The sequence below is a fragment of the Salmo salar genome, chromosome ssa14, assembly GCF_905237065.1.
Source record: "Salmo salar chromosome ssa14, Ssal_v3.1, whole genome shotgun sequence".
NCBI classification, from domain to species: domain Eukaryota; kingdom Metazoa; phylum Chordata; class Actinopteri; order Salmoniformes; family Salmonidae; genus Salmo; species Salmo salar.
In genome coordinates, this window is record NC_059455.1 from 76038263 (window position 1) to 76055160 (window position 16898).

Here is a 16898-nt window from a genome sequence, read left to right on the forward strand (position 1 = left end):
AGACAAGATCCTGCAACCATGGAGAGGTAAATACCTGTCTATTCATGGAAAAATTGCCCTGATTAACTCCTTAGTCATATCTCAGTTTACGCAATTATTTATGGTGCTGCCTACTCCCGATGATTCATTTTTCAAATAATATGAGCAAAAAATATTTTGCTTTATCTGGGACGCTAAACCAGACAAAATAAAGTGTGCCTATCTATATAATGAATATAAATTGGGTGGGTTGAGATTATTAAATATAAAAGCACTAAACCTCTCTCTAAAAGCTTAAATTATTCAAAAGTTTTACTTGAACCCTAATTGGTTCTCAAGTAGATTACTAAGAAAAGCTCATCGATTGTTTAAAAATGGCCTTTTTGCCTTTGTGCAGATTGCCATGTCTCATTTTTGATTAATTGAAAATGATACTTTTTTTCAAAGTATCTCTCTTTTTCAAACAAGCATTGCAGAGCTGGCTACAATTTCAATTTCATCCCCCTGAAAATATAGAACAAATATTATGGCTGAACTCAAATGTGCTGGTTGATAAAATACCTATTTATGGGAAAGATGTTTGAAAAGGGTATTTTGTTCTTAAATGATATTGCAAATTGTAATGGTAGAGTTATGTCCTTCATGGAGTTATCAGAATTGTACGGGAAGGTCTGCTCAATCCAAGAGTACAACCAATTGATTACCGCATTGTCCCAAAAATGGAGGAGGTGGCTGGCAGCGGGAGGAGGTAGGGAACTGGTCTTTCTGCCCAATATAAAGGATCAAAACTGTCAGAGGAATAAAAATAGCATAAATAGGAAAGTATACCAGTTTAATTTGAGGACCAGGATGTTGACAACTGTGCCATACAGATCGCAAAATAGTTGGGAAGAGATTTTTGATGTACCGATTCCATGGTACAGGGTGTATGAGTTGATATATAAAACAACACAAGATTCAAGACTTTGTGCTTTTCAGCTAAAATTATTATATAGAATTCTTGCCACCAACAAAATGTTGAATATTTGTGGCATAAAATCATCGAAGCTCTGCAGATTTTGTTGTGAGGATACAGAATCAATAGACCATTTATTTTGGTATTGCCCTCAGGTAGCCTGTTTCTGATCTCAGGTTCAGGAATGGCTGAAAATGCATAGCAATGATCTAAATTGACCGTAGAAATAGTACTGTTAGGAGATCTGGAGAGACCAGGTCAGTCAATTACTAATATACTAATAATCTTAGTAAAAGTATTTATCTTCAACTCGCAATATGTGGATTCTATTCGATTAGATAGATTGAAATTGTACGTTAAACATCATAGAATAGTTGAAAGATATATGTTGTGTAGAAATCTGAAAAGGGTGGCCAGCAGAGATGGGTTGGGCTGAGGGAAGCTGAGGGTTGGGATGTGGAATTGGAGACAAGTGGGAGTGGAGTTGATGGTCAACGATAAAAGTAAAAAATAAAGTCAAAATAAAACATAAAAAGTACGTTTGAATGACAATGAGAGTCAGTGTTTTAACAGCTAATGCCGGTTTGCCTGAGGCTGATGCCGTGCAGGTGTTTGTACACATGCATATACACACACTCTCATTTGAATACACACATACACGGACACACACACTTGTAATAGTGCCAGACATGGACTCAAACATATACAGTTGGCATTGCTGTTATGATTTTAGTTGTCCTTGATGTCCTTTGTTATTATATATATATTATATATATATATATATTGTTTTTGCTGTTTTCTTCTGTCTTTTTCTTTTTCTCTTTAGTTCATTTTCTTGGTTGTTGGTGCATTGGGGGTTGGGGTGGGGAATGGAATTAATTGTATTGTTTATTTATTTATTTATTTATTTTCTGCGGGGGAGGGGGACTGTGGGAGGTGTCTCGGATGTTTGAGGGACAGCTATTGGGGAACTGTGGGGGGATCATATTTTTTGCCTGGTGGGAGATCTGTCAACGTGCCCTTGAGCAGGGCATTGACCCTGGATGCTTCTGTGTGTCGTTCTGAATGGGAGTATGTTGGATGACTGGTGTGGTGTAGTTGTTGAGTGGCTTCACTGCAAGTATATTGTATGTTTCGGATATTCAATAAAAAATGTAATAAAAAAGACTCTTCCTAGAGCTGGCCGCCCGGCCAAACTGAGGAATCGGGGGAGAAGAGCCTTGGTCAGGGAGGTGACCAAGAACCCGATAGTCACTCTGACAGAGCTCCAGAGTTCCTCTGTGGAGGTGGGAGAACCTTCCAGAAGGACAACCATCTCTGCAGCACACCACCATTCAGGCCTTTATGGTAGAATGGCCAGACAGAAGACACTCCTCAGTAAAAGGCACATGACAGCCCACTTGGAGTTTGCCAAAAGGCACCTAAAGGACTCTCAGACCATGAGAAACAAGATTCTCTGGTCTGATGAAACCAAGACTGAACTCTTTGGCCCGAATGCCAAGCGTCAAGTCTTGAGGAAACCTGGCACCATCCCGACAGTGAAGCATGGTGGTGGCAGCATCATCCTGTGGGGATGTTTTTCAGCGGCAGGGACTAGGAGATTATTCATGCTTGAGGGAAAGATGAAAGGAGCAAAGTACAGAGATATCCTTGATGAAAACCTGCCCCGGAGCACTCAAGACCTCAGACTGGGGAGAAGGTTCACCTTCCAACAGGACAACAGCCCTAAGCACACAGGCAAGACAATACAGGAGTGGCTTCGGAACAAGTCTCTGAATGTTCTTAAGTCGCTCAGCCGGAGCTCAGACTGAAACCCAATTGAACATCTCTGGAGAGACCTGAAAATAGCTGTGCAGTGATGCTCCTCATCCAACTTGACAGAGCTTGAGAGGATCTGCAGAGAAGAATGGGAGAAACTCCCCAAATGCTGGTGTGCCAAGCTTGTAGCGTCATACCCAAGAAGACTTGCGGTTGTAATCGCTGCCAAAGGTGCTTCAACAAAGTACTGAGTAAAGGGTCATAATACTTATGTAAATATGATATTTCAGTACATTTTTGTAATAAATGTGCAAAAATGTCTAAAAACCTGTGCATCTGGACACTGGGTAGAGGAGACAACTTGAAAGTTGGTGGGTTTACACACATCCAAGAGGAAGGAATGAAGACAAGGTAAGTTTTGACTCTCAGAAAGCTTTGTTTCAAGCAAATGAGGAGTGGTAACTGGAATTGTAGTTATTATAATATAGTAGGCCTAGAGAAGGAATCAGATGGAGGTCTTGACTCTCTGGAAGCTTTGTTTCAAATGGATGAGGGTAAATTGAATTGTAGTCACTATATTCAGTCCTAGAAATGAATCATTTGGAAGCCTTGATTTTCTGGAAGCTTTGTTTCAAACGGATGAGGGAAATTTGAATTGTAGGCACTATATTCAGTCCTAGAAAGGAATCATACGGAAGCCTTGACTTTCTGGATGAGGAGAGATAAGTGCAAATCAAGACACTGTACTGTATGTATGTAGGTCTAGAGAAGAAAATACAAAGGCCAGAGCCATATACTGTAGATGGCTAATGACAATTTATGGGTCTGACAAGGGCTAGCATGTCATATTGAACTTATATTTACGGCTATAGAGGAATCATAGATGTCTTATTGAACCCTGACCGTGACCCCATGCTGCAAGCTGTACCTCATAAGTCTGTCAAACTACGATAAAAGACTATGCCATTACAAGGATTCTCACCAAGTCAGCACTCTGTAGGCTACATTTCTCTCTCTCTCTTAGAAAGGACAAAATCTATAAACATCACATACATAGATAGATGAACCTCTTCGCCCCATCAGAAAGCAGAAATGGTGGAGGCTAGAGGTGGTTGATGTTGATAAACCAGGTTAGAAGATGAGGTGTGAGGCAGAGTGTAGAGAGTGATTTAGGAGTGGATGAGGAGGAAGAGGAGGCAAAGGTGTTCACAGGCCTCTGGAAGGAAACACACACACACACACACACACAAACACACAAACACACACACACACACACACACACACACACACACACACACACACACACACACACACACACACACACACACACACACACACACACACACACACACACACACACACACACACACACAGGCCCCTTCTGTCTGTGGAGCAGAGCAGAGTGCGTTCCTGCTGGGATCTTGAGAAAGTGTCCCGCTGTAGATATCTGTCAGTTCGATGAGCCAGAGGACAGAACCAATTACATTAAGAACAAGAATAACAAAGGGTTTAGGAAATAAAAACATTACTATTAAGACACTGTGTGCCACAGAAGGTTTAAAACCTCATTTGAAGAGGAATAATTACAGTCAATTGTTATTTATGAAATCCTCCAGTAGCATGTAAGTGAAATGCAGCCGTTGATACAACCCCCCACTACCACCTCAACGTTTTGCATTTAAATTGAAATATTTCTCCATTCATACTTTGCAGATCATGCGACAGCATGGTGTGTACCATTTATCTTTACCTCCCTGAGACTCTCTTTGCCTTTCTGCTTCTCTCTCTCTGTCGCTCTCTCTCTCCCCCCATAGCTTATATCTGCAAAGAATTGTGGGTGAATTTGATTACCAACACAGTGACTCGCTGTGAGAGGCGACAGGAGATGTTATCAAGCATTATCTTAATGGTCCTCTCCTCACTGCGGACCGGGACAGATTAATGATCATTTCAAGTATTATTACAGGTTATTTTCACCTTGGGCAGGACTCAGTAAATCTAAACTATCGATGTGATTGATGCACACTGGCTCAGTTATATGGGGTCTTGCCTGCTTTTTGCAATTATTGTACGTTTGAAAGTAGAAAAGTTACACAGTTCCAACTTTATCAAGTTCGCTGACGACACGACAGCAGTAGGCCTGATTACCAACAATGAAGAGACAGCCTACAAGGAGGAGGTAGGCACTCTGACGGTGTGGTGCCAGGTAAACAACCTCTCCCTCAACTTCTGCAAAACAAAGGAACTGATTCTGGACTTCAGAAGGGACCAGGCTGGGCACACCCCCATCCTCATCAACGGGGCCGCTGTGTAGACGATCAAAAACGTTATGTTCCTCGGTGTACCTATCTAAGAGGAGCTGAAATGGTCAAACCACAAGGACATCATGGTGAAGAAGGCACGACAGCGAATCTTAGGAGGCTGAAGAAATTCGGCCTGTTCCCCCCGAGCCACGGCCTGTTCTCCCCGCTTTCATCACTCAAACGTGGGCAGTACAGGAGCATCATGGCTAAAACTAACAGACTGGCCAACTGCTTCTACCCCCAGACCATCAGGCTGCTGAATAGCCACCACTCCCCCCCCATTCATTTATTATTATTGTTTCATTCACACCTGCACTGTTGGAGCTCAGAGCTTAATCCCTGTACACTGCTACTACATCTGCAACCCTGTGAATGTGACTAAATAAACAGCCGTTGTAATCTAATCAAAAGTATAAAGATAATGGTGATCTCACTCTCACAGCTGATTCAATGCAATTTACATTCATAGTATGATTAACAATTATTTATTTGTGTTTCTTTTTTTGTGACTTGCATCAATCAGATGCCCAGTCCACATGGGCTAATGAGACACTGAATATTCAATACAATAGGTTGTTCTACTATGATTTTGACGGTAAAGTTTCTCCCTGTAGGATGTTCCTTTTCTGTGTATCTGTGGCTTGTTCCACTACATGAAAGATGAAAGGGAAGGAATGAAGAATACAGACCCATGTAGCACGTTCTGTCTCAGCCCTCTGGCTGTACTTCTCCTCTCCTACCCATCCGTGTGCAGCGATAGTCAACTTTAATCAACCACTCCGACCGACACATCATCTGAATTAGACACAGTGCACTGCCTCTTTGAAGTTCAACATTGGGATTCCATCCCGAATTTACCTTCTCATTGACCACTGGTTTTCAGTAACCTCAAGGCGAGATGAAATTCAGAATCTCTGCAGAAAATATCACTGGTATGTGTATTTAGACTACAGGCAGTGGTAACACATTGTGACAGACACACACCCGTACTTAGCAGGCATGCGCACGCACGCATGCACAGACACACACACACACACACACACACACACACACACACACACACACACACACACACACACACACACACACACACACACACACACACACACACACACACACACACACACACACACACGCGCACACACACAGACAAACCATAGTCCTTCACCAAAGTGCTAAGAAGATGAAGTTCTGAAAAAGGAGACACTACAAAGCAGTAAACAATTTTCCAGCCCGACTCGAGTGCCACTTGCTCCTTGACATGGTGGCATTGGACCATGAATACACTCATCTTCTTGCTCCAAGGAGATTCAGCACCTTGCAGGCTAGCCTTTCAAACCCCTGCTACTTTGTATTTTGTGATGTTTGAATCATGTTCCCCCAAGCCGCATGTCCACAAGCCTAGAAGGAGAGATCCTTAACAAAAAAAAGCAAAGCGGATGGCATATGTCTGACAACTTCCAATTTTCTTTAAAAATGCGCAACTATTTATAAAGCTTGGGGGCCTCTCTCCTTGGTGCCAGAGACAGAGGCTCCATTTCCCCTGATGGATTGGCTGTCATATCCCTACAGAGAGGTGCTTATTTTACTTTATAGACGCACGTCTCTGCTGTGCTCCTGTCTGCACTATGGAGCCAGCCCAGCGCACCGCTGCACCACTGTCGTTTTTCTCCCCCAATCGCTACTCTGTCGTTTCCTTCCCCAGTCTCCTAGACATAAACACAAACACGGAGCAACTAGAAGAGAGGGAATATCATTACTTTTCATTGTTTTCAACCTTCGGTGTGATGCCGTTGACGTGCCGTGTAGAATAATCATCATTACTCAGTTAGTTATAGAGGGTGATTACAGTACACAGGGGTGCACGTGTGGATGTTGTGTGGATGGAGGCTGGAAATGGGATGGGTGTGTGTGTTTTTTTTTGTGTGTAGTGCTATGCAGTGCCTGTAATGTGTGTGTGTGTGTCTGAACAATGTGTGTGTGTGTGTGTGTGTGTGTGTGTGTGTGTGCACACACGTGCACTCTCCTGTGTGTGTGTGTGTGTCTGACCTAGTGGACATTGTCTTCCTGGAAAATCTGGTCCCTCCAGCGGGCCTGGTTGTGAGCAGCGGCTTATCAGCTCCGACCAGAGTCCCCCTCTCCCAACCACCTCCATCGCCTCAGAGGACAATAAATTGCACCCAAGCAGTTAATAAGAATGCAAAATATTGTGAGAGAAGCTCGCTCGCATTGAATTGTCTGCAGGGAAAAGTTTGGTATTAAAAAATAAAACTCCATCTTGTTGTGGCGGTTCTCTACGAGAGGAGACATCACATGTCCCCGCACCAGTCAACCAGCCAGCCAGGCAGTCTAGCGTTCGACGGTCGACCCACGTTTCATGATGAACAATGTAGGTGGTTCCCTCCCTCCTCCCCTCCTCCCCACACACACACAGTAGCAAAACAAACATTTATTTCCATGGCATTACACTTCCTAGTGTAATGCTATGGAAATAAATGTTTGTTTGTCATGGGTGCATATTGAATTCTCTACAACGGCGTGACTTGCTGAAGTCTGTATGGAGAGAAGGAAGGTAATTACATATTGAATGTTCTTTTTGTTCAGTCAGCTCCTGGAGGAGAAAATCCATCTGTTGCACGCACTGCAGAGATTGTGTGTGTGTGTGTGTGTGTGTGTGTGTGTGTGTGTGTGTGTGTGTGTGTGTGTGTGTGTGTGTGTGTGTGTGTGTGTGTGTGTGTGTGTGTGTGTGTGTGTGTGTGTGTGTGTGTGTGTGTGTGTGTGTGTGTGTGTGTGCATAAAACTCATGTTTCCTCCAGCCCCTCAAACACACACAACACCAACCGTTTACATCAATATCAAAACAGGTATAGTTTCTGCCAGATATCTGTCCCACGGTAACACACACATCATACATTTCTGTTCCACATGTTCTGTGAAATAAGATACACGCGTTTGAAAAAAGAAAATCTGCATACTTTAATCTGAACATCGAATTGCCAAACAGGCAAAAGAGCAGGTAGTTAATCTTGCTAAAACTAATCTCAGCACACAGAACCAAATCTCAGGTGCGTTCTGGCCAGCTACTCGGTTTTGCTAAATCTGTCACAAGAAACTAGGCCAAAATGATCACGCATTAGCCCACTCTACATTTGTTTTATACTTGTAGTCATTTCATTGGGCTGTTCAAGCACTCCGTTGGAGAATGTCTCATGGATCTCGGTGCTCTAATAGTGTTGTATGATCAGTCAACTGGGCCCATTCTATTTGAAAATACAAAAACCTCTCCCTTTGTAACGTAGAGACATCTGCTACCGTAGTGGTTCAGTTGCTCACTGTGGATTCATCCTAACTCTCCTAACACAGATAGTCTATCAGTAGGTAGCTCCTCTCCCTCCTCCCCCTCCATCCCTCAGCCCTACAATCCTCCCCACGAACCATCTCTCCCTGTCACTCCCAACGCTGTACCCCCAAATCTGTGTCTGCTGTGCCTTGGGAGGGAGAGCCATTGTTCTCAGATGTAAGATCCCCTGCTTCAGCTTGTGGGATTAGGGCTGGTAATGCACTGGCTTGGCAAGGCACTAGCAGGGCTCTAGCTGTATGTGGACTAGCCTAGCTAGCGCCCTACGCTACTCAGCTCGGCAGGGGTTTTAGCTGTGGACTAGCCAAGCGCTCTACACTAAGCGGCTGTCTGGTGCTCTGCTTCACCCATTGCTGAGCCAGGGACCAGGGTGGAGGGCCTCTAGCAGAGGGAGACAAGCCCCAAAGAGGTGAGTCCACCGTGGGGAGGCTGGACAAGTTTCACCCTACTATGACCTCCACCACCACCTTCCCTTTTCTTACAGTAGCTCTGCTATTACTATTGTATTTGGTCCTTGTGGAGTCAGAAGAGCGATGTCATAGACCTTTAATCCAAAGCCATTTTCTTCCTCACTCTAGATACGTCCTGAAACCAAAGAACCAGACTGACTTGCACGTGTGTTTTTGAGACAGCCAGGGAGCTTACTTTACCGTAAAAAGAACACATGATGACACCATCCACATCCAGACAACCCACTTTCTGAGTGTCAAAGTTGCTCTGCGTAATGTTCAATGTTCCTAATATTCATATTCATTTGCTCCTCATTATGTCTTTCCCATGTCAGTGATTACCCTCAGACAGACAGCACACTGCGGCCGCTCACTACAGAATACATCATCAACAATTTACACGTCATTAGCTTTGTTTTGATCATATTTGTTTGACGAAATGTCTCCCTGCGTCGTGGAGAGAGCGGAGCGGCCGGCTTATATACCACATTTAGAGAGACGGGGAACGGCACACTGTGGTGCGTTTGGTTGATTAATTGCTGTGCCTCGAAGGAGGGAGAGTTTCGAAGAGGTGTGTGTGAACATCCATCCGTGTGTGTGTGTGTGTGTGTCCGTGTGTGTGTGTGCAGTCAGGTGTGTCGGTTGAATTCAGTGTGTGTTGATTGGTTTATTCGTCTCTGCCAGGCCACTCAGCTGATAGGACGCAGGTGATTTAATTAGTGTATATGAGCTGCTGTCCACTCATCCAAATGCAAACTCCCTGTGGAGGACATGCATCTAACTCTGTCAGCTACAAGGGTAAATGTGTGTGTGTGTGCGTGTGCGTGTGCCTGATGCGTGTGCGTGTGTGTTTGTGCACGCACCCGTGTGTGTCTGTTGAAGGCACCACTGAGGTGCTACTCTCCCTGCTTTCCTGCAGAGGGCAGTGATGAGACAACACCAACAGCAGAGGGGCTCAAGTCAAACGGTATACAGCAGAGCAAACTCTTAATAATAACATCAGACAGATAACCTCACAAGAACGCAGCACTTCCATGTAACACTTACCAAAGCAAAGCAACTGCAATTACATGAATACAGTTATGCTCTCATTCAATATTAGCAAGAAACCCTTTTTAATAGTCTTAGGAATTCTTATCTAGGCTATTGGCAATCACTGTTTCAGTTTAAGGCATTTTCTCCTATAGAACCTCTGGACCGGAGCTATACACAGTGCCGTCGGAAAGTATTCAGACCACTTGACTTTTTACACATTTTGTTATGTTATAGCCTTATTCTAAAGTTGATTACATTTATTTTCTTCTCATCAATCTACACACAATACCCCATAATGACGAAGCAAAAACAGGTTTTTATAAATGTTTGCAAATGTATTGCAAATATAAACTTAAAAAACACATTATATACTGTAAGTATTCAGACCCTTTACTCAGTACTTTGTTGAAGCACCTTTGGCAGCAATTACAGCCTTGATTGTTCTTGGGTATGATGCTACAAGCTTGGCACACCAGTATTTGAGGAGATTCTCCCATTTTTCCCTGCAGATCCTCTCAAGCTCTGTCAGGTTGGATGGGGAGCATTGCTGCACAGCTATTTTCAGGTCTCTCCAGAGATGTTCCATCGGGTTCAAGTCCAAGCTCTTGCTGGGCCACTCAAGGACATTCAGAGACATATCCCGAAGCCACTCCTGTGTTGTCTTGGCTGTGTGCTTAGTGTCGTTGACTTGTTGGTAGGTGAATCTTCGTCCCAGTCTGAGGTCCTGAGCACTCTGGAGCAGGTTTTCATCAAGGATCTCTCTGTACTTTGCTCCGTTCACCTTTCCCTCGATCCTGACTAGTCTCCCAGTCCCTGCCGCTGAAAATCATCCCCACAGCATGATGCTGCCGCCACCATGCTTCCCCGTCGGGATGGTGCCAGGTTTCCTCCAGACGTGACGCTTGGCATTCAGGCCAAAGAGTTCAATCTTGGTTTCATCAGACCAGAGAATCTTGTTTCTCATGGTCTGAGAGTCCTTTAGGTGCCTTTTGGCAAACTCCAAGCGGGCTGTCATGTGTCTTTTAGTGAGGAGTGGCTTCCATCTGGCCAATCTACCATAAAGGCCTGATTGGTGGAGTGCTGCAGAGATAGTTGTCCTTCTAGAAGTTTCTCCCATCTCCACAAAGGAACTCTAGAGCTCTATCAGAGTGACCATCGGATTCTTGGTCCTTCTCCCCCGATTGCTCAGTTTGGCCGGGCAGCCAGCTCTAGGAAGAGTCTTGGTGTTTCCAAACTTCTTCCCTTTAAGAATGATGGAGGCCACAGTGTTATTGGGTACCTTCAATGCTGCAGAATGTTTTTGGTACCCTTCCCCAGATCTGTGCCTCGACACAATCCTTGCTCAGAGCTATACGGACAATTACTTCGACCACACGGCTTGGTTTTTGCTCTGACATGCACTGTCAACTGTGGGACCATATATAGACAGGTGTGTACTTTTCCATATCATGTCCAATCAATTAAATTTACCACAGGTGGACTCCAATCAAGTTGTAGAAACATCTCACGGATGATCAATGAAAACAGGATGCACCTGAGCTCAATTTCGAGTCTCAAGCAAAGAGTTTTCGCTTGGTTTTCGCTTTATCATTATGGGGTATTGTGTGTAGATTGCTGAGGATTTTTTTTAATCCATTGTAGAACAAGGCTGTAATGTAATAAAATGTGGAAAAAGTTAAGGGGTCTGAATACTTTCCGAAGGAACTGTATATGGCACTGTTGTGGTCAGTTCCCTCTGGCTCCGGCCCCGGCTCACTTCCCACCCAGCAATCAGTTAATTGGCAGTGTCCATAAAGCTGCAAATTAGCAAAGTGTAAGGACAGGGTCCTTAGACTGGCAGTAGTGTGTATGTGATTCCTCACGCTGGCATGAGGCACAGAGTCAGGCCGGGATTAAAGCCCTGGGAGCCATGCTGTGCCCTACTCTCTGCAGCAGCACCGTCCATCCTAACCGCTGACACACACAGACACACACACACAGACACACACACACACACACACACACACACACACACACACACACACACACACACACACACACACACACACACACGCACACACGCACACACACCACACTGCCCATCACTCCCAGCCCAGTCCACACTACTGAGGTCAGGTTCAGCTACTTTTGGTGAGATTAAATTAGGGAATTAACCCATAAATCTAAACCCTGTCTAAACCGTCTACTAAGAAACATATATATATATATTATTATATATATATATTTACATGTATTTATCCCCTTATTTTTGGCACTGAACATATACTTCCATTCATTTCAACAATTACCTGTGTGCATCCTAGAGCAAAACAATCAACATGATCATTTTCACAAGAGTCTCATCTTTCCATTTAGACTCCATTTAGGCCAATCCATTCAGACGCTACAGATGATTTTGTGAGAAGACCAATTTTTGGGATGATGGTCTGACAAACACCGCTCCAGCTCTGTCACCTTTCACCACAGATGCGGAAGTGCGGCATAGGCGGATGCAGTGGATTGAGATGCAAAAAACAGATATCTCTAGCTTAAACTGGATTTTTATGGTGTTTTTTTAATCCTAATTCGATTTCAGCGAGGGCGCAGACATCGACCTTCGTTAAGGACTGCCATTGGTTTTTTAATGATGCTGGCTCTTTTGGAGCAAAGAATATTAAAAAAAAAATTATGTAAAGGCTACTATTATGATGCTACCCTTTCAAGCCTCATACATCATTATATATATTTGTTTCATCTTAACAAGGAGAGAGGAGAGAGGAGAATTTCGCTTCTACTAAACAGAAAAAGAGAGATATCCCTAATTCTTCCTCCTCCTTCGTCCTCCTGCCACCTCCTTCCTAGCCCTTCCTCCTCCTTCCTCCTCCTGCCTCCTCCTTCCTAACAGACAGGTGTATTACCTGCATGTCTTTCAGCCGCTCTCCCCGGCTCAGTTCTCATCTCAGATGACATAGTCAGCTCCTCCGCCCCGGTTGGTGACTTATGATCCTTCTAGAAATAAAATGCACACCGCCTATCTGGGGGATATCAGCTATTACTCAAACCAGACCCAGGGAGGGCTTGAGGCTTGGGTGGCCTCAGGTCTCAGCTCTAGTGCCCCGATTTAGGAGATCAGCGAACACTGTACACCCCACAGTAAATGACCGAGCCGGGTTGGAGAGGATGTGACCTCAAGCGGCTAAGTTGTACGCTGGTGGAAGAGGAGAGGTGGGGGAAAACAGACTGAATAACAAAGGAGTGGGAGAGAAACAAAGAGAGAGAAAGAGAATCCTTGGAGGCTATTTCAACACTTTCGTTCAATTTATCTCACTTCCCCGTCCTCCCCCCTCTACCCAACATGCCTGCAGGTGGAGAACAGACTTTCACTGAGCAGTTTGGATTTTAATAATTCCTCCTTTCCTCTAGAAAGTAAAAAAATATATATATATTAAAGCAAAATCAGCAGAGATCAGAGAAAGGGATTATGGCAGAGTGGTAGCTTGGGAATCAAAGTTTCTCTGCATGCTGCTGTTTCTCCCCCTGGTTGTGGCTGCCAGCGTGAAGGGAATCAGTCAGTGCCGTGATGTGTATGGCACAGTGTGTGTCTGTGTGTGCCGTGCTGTGGAAAGGAAGACTTCGCCCAGTGAGGGCTGCATGGGCTCAAATAGCTTATTCTACAGAGAAGTGACCCCTAAGGAGACAATCCAGACAAAACTACAGGCACCCCTGTGATGTCACCAGCAGTAATGTTCCCTCTAATTTTTTTTCGGTACTGAGCAAATTTCAGGTCTGCTGAGTGCAAACTTGAACGTTGTGAAAATGATGTGCAACTTCCAGCGCACGTTTACTGTGAACTCTGAGGCTGTACCTGCTTTAAGTTACAGTTTTAATAGCGGCCAAGTAGGCTACTGTGGCTATTTGATCATAATGTAGGCCTATCAGAGTGGCCTACCATAAAAAAAATGGAGAAAATGCATTCCATAACATTTAAAAATGGACATATCTGTTCAATCATTCAGCGACAGTGGCAGTCAATATGTGGTGTTTAATGTAGGCCTGCACTCCATGAGACTTTTGAAAAAAAACATGCAGGGCTTGACATTAACCTGTTTATCCACTTGTTCTTCAGACAAAGAAGTGACTGAAAATGTTGTGGTGTTTGATGCAAAAAAAAGTTTACAAAATTAAATGCATTATTATTCCCATACCATTATTACAGAGAATCAGACAAATTATGCTACCCTCTGCCTATTGGCCACTTAGCTTGTTCAAGCATGTCTCAAAATACAACACTCTCAAAACAAGCACATCTACTCACGACCGCTCATGCTGTTAACACAGTCCAGTTCAAAGTAAATGGCACAGATCCATATGCGGCAATGGTCTATTTGCATATAGGCCTAATGCAGCTGGGATTGTTTACCGGTCTGTGTAGAGTATGGGCTAAGTCGTGCGTCTCAATGCAATAGAATCCTACTCCGATGCGTTCTGCCTACAACAAAATGTCTTGCATAGTTCATTTTGTTTCTTTATATTGCATTGAACGTGGCTAATATTGCGTTGATTGGATCAGAATTGGCACTGTAAAGGGAAGTGTTGATAGTGTTAACAGGGAAAACTCTAGAACAGTGGTCACCAACCTTTTCTGAGTCAAGATCACTTCCTGAGTCAAAATGCAAGCCGAGATCTACCGCCCAGATTTTTTTTAACATGGCTTAAATAATGTAAGCCTATGCAACATTAACCAATTAAAAACCGTACTGTAGCAATGAGGTTTGTGCAGTAAGCTATAGGCCCAATACATAATCATTACATATTGGCTTTGATTGAATTGCCCAGCAAATGCATTGTTGTTTGGTACATTTTTGTTAATTACATAAAAACATTTGAGGTAGGCTATATGATCACACCGGTAATAGATCTGTTGTTATATTACTTGTGAGGCACAGCTGAGCGAGCATACATTTAATAATTAGCTTTTTAATTTTAATTTTACTGGGCTAATGTTCCCTGCATCTGATAGTCCATCTCAGCAGACGGAGAGAGCAGAAGACACAGAGTCCGCGTCTCAACATCCCTCCGCTCTCCCTTTCCTCCACTGACACCAAGAGGGATCCCGTCTTCCAGCTGATGGCCAAACTGGAGTCGCACCGCATTATTTCTGCCTCATGAACAAATTCATGTTGTTACTCTTATGAACAGAGAAAGTGAAATATTCCTTGATATTAAAAAACACCCAAGCCGGGGTCTCCCGAGTGGCGCAGTGGTCTAAGGCACTGCAATGCAGTGCAAGAGGCATCACTACAGACCCGGGTTTGATCCCAGACAGTATGGGTCAGCCAGCCGCGACCGGGAGACCCATGAGGCAGCGCACAATTGGCGCAGCGTTGTCTGAGTTATTGGAGAGTTTGGCCGGCCAGGATGTCCTTATCCCATCGCACTCTAGCAACTCCTTGTGGAAGTCCGGGCACATGCACGCTGACTTCGGTCATCAGTTGTACGGTGTATCCTCCAACACATTGGTGCTGCTGGCTTCCGGGTTAGGCGAGCAGTGAGTCAAGAAGCAGTACGGCTTGGAAGGGTTCGTGTTTCAGAGGATGCATGACTCTCGACCTTCGCCTCTCCCGAGTCCGTATGGGAGTTGTAGGAATGGTATAGACTGTAACAACCAATTGGATATCACGAAATTGGAGAGAAAAAGGGATACAAATTCCAAAGAAAATATATATAAAAAATAAGTAAAAAAAAACCACCTAAGCTGCTAATAATAACAACAACGGATGCCTATAGATACACTTTCCAACTCATTAATTACTGCTTCATGTAGCGCCGATTGGAAATGTATATGGCTTATAAAAGTGTTGACAGTGTTGAGTAAGAACTTAATCATGAACTCACTCATAAAAACAGCAGCTCTTTGCTTTATACGTTGACAGTCTCTCTCTAGTCATGGTTTTAAACGTTTTGAAATCTCACAGCAGCTCTTTGCTGTATTCAATGACAGTCTCTCTCTAGTCATGGTTTTAAACGTTTTGAAATCTCACTGAATCAACTTCGCTGTAGCTTTCTTTCATGCCTGCTACGTTACTGCAGATATGGTAATCTGAGCCATAAGATTGTTCAGGGGTAGCTCTCCGGGAAGGAAGAGTTTGTACCTTCAGACACATTCAATGGTTCAAAATGGCAACAGTTCTCTTACCGGGCAGCTGAATCAGGTGCACCTACCGCCAACAGCCCGAGATGAATTTAAAAAAATGTTTGGCGATCGACTAGGAATGCCTTGGAGATCGACCACTGCTCTAGTTAGTTGAGTGAAGTTCAACCTCGTGCTGATCTCTGTGGGCTGATATTTCTTCTGAGCGGCAGTTCCGGGAGAGATGTGCGGCAGTCTCGGGACCACTGTTCGCCCGCAGCTTAGTGGGAACATTGGTCACAAGTCACCTTGACCAGTCCACTCCAGGGTCGTTGTAGCAGTAATATTGTCTCCATTGATTACCAAACTGTTAAAACCAAATGTGCAAAGTAATGCGACAATAATGTTGGCAGGAGGATAATCATTCTATTGCATGTTATGTAATATAGCTGTTATTAAGACTGTAAAACTGGAATTAATATTATGATTTAACAAATCTATAAAAATATATTATGAGACTAATTTATAAACAATATATAAGCAGTTGAATATTTTAGGCTCTGGGTTGAATGAATTTGTGTTTTCATTCACCATATACAGTACTGCAGACTGGCTGAGTGTAAGCCAGAACACTGCTCTACTCCTGTTGGAGATTATAAGGGCCCAGATTTATCTAGGAGGGTCAGATTGATCTATTAGAAGCCCCGGGTTGACATCACATCCACCATGCTGCCCTGTGCTTATGCTGCTAAACACACACACACACACACACACACACACACACACACACACACACACACACACACACACACACACACACACACACGCACGCACGCACGCACGCACGCACGCATGCACGCACGCACGCATACGTGCACACACACACACACACACACACACACACACACACACACACACACACACACACACACACACACACACACACACAAAA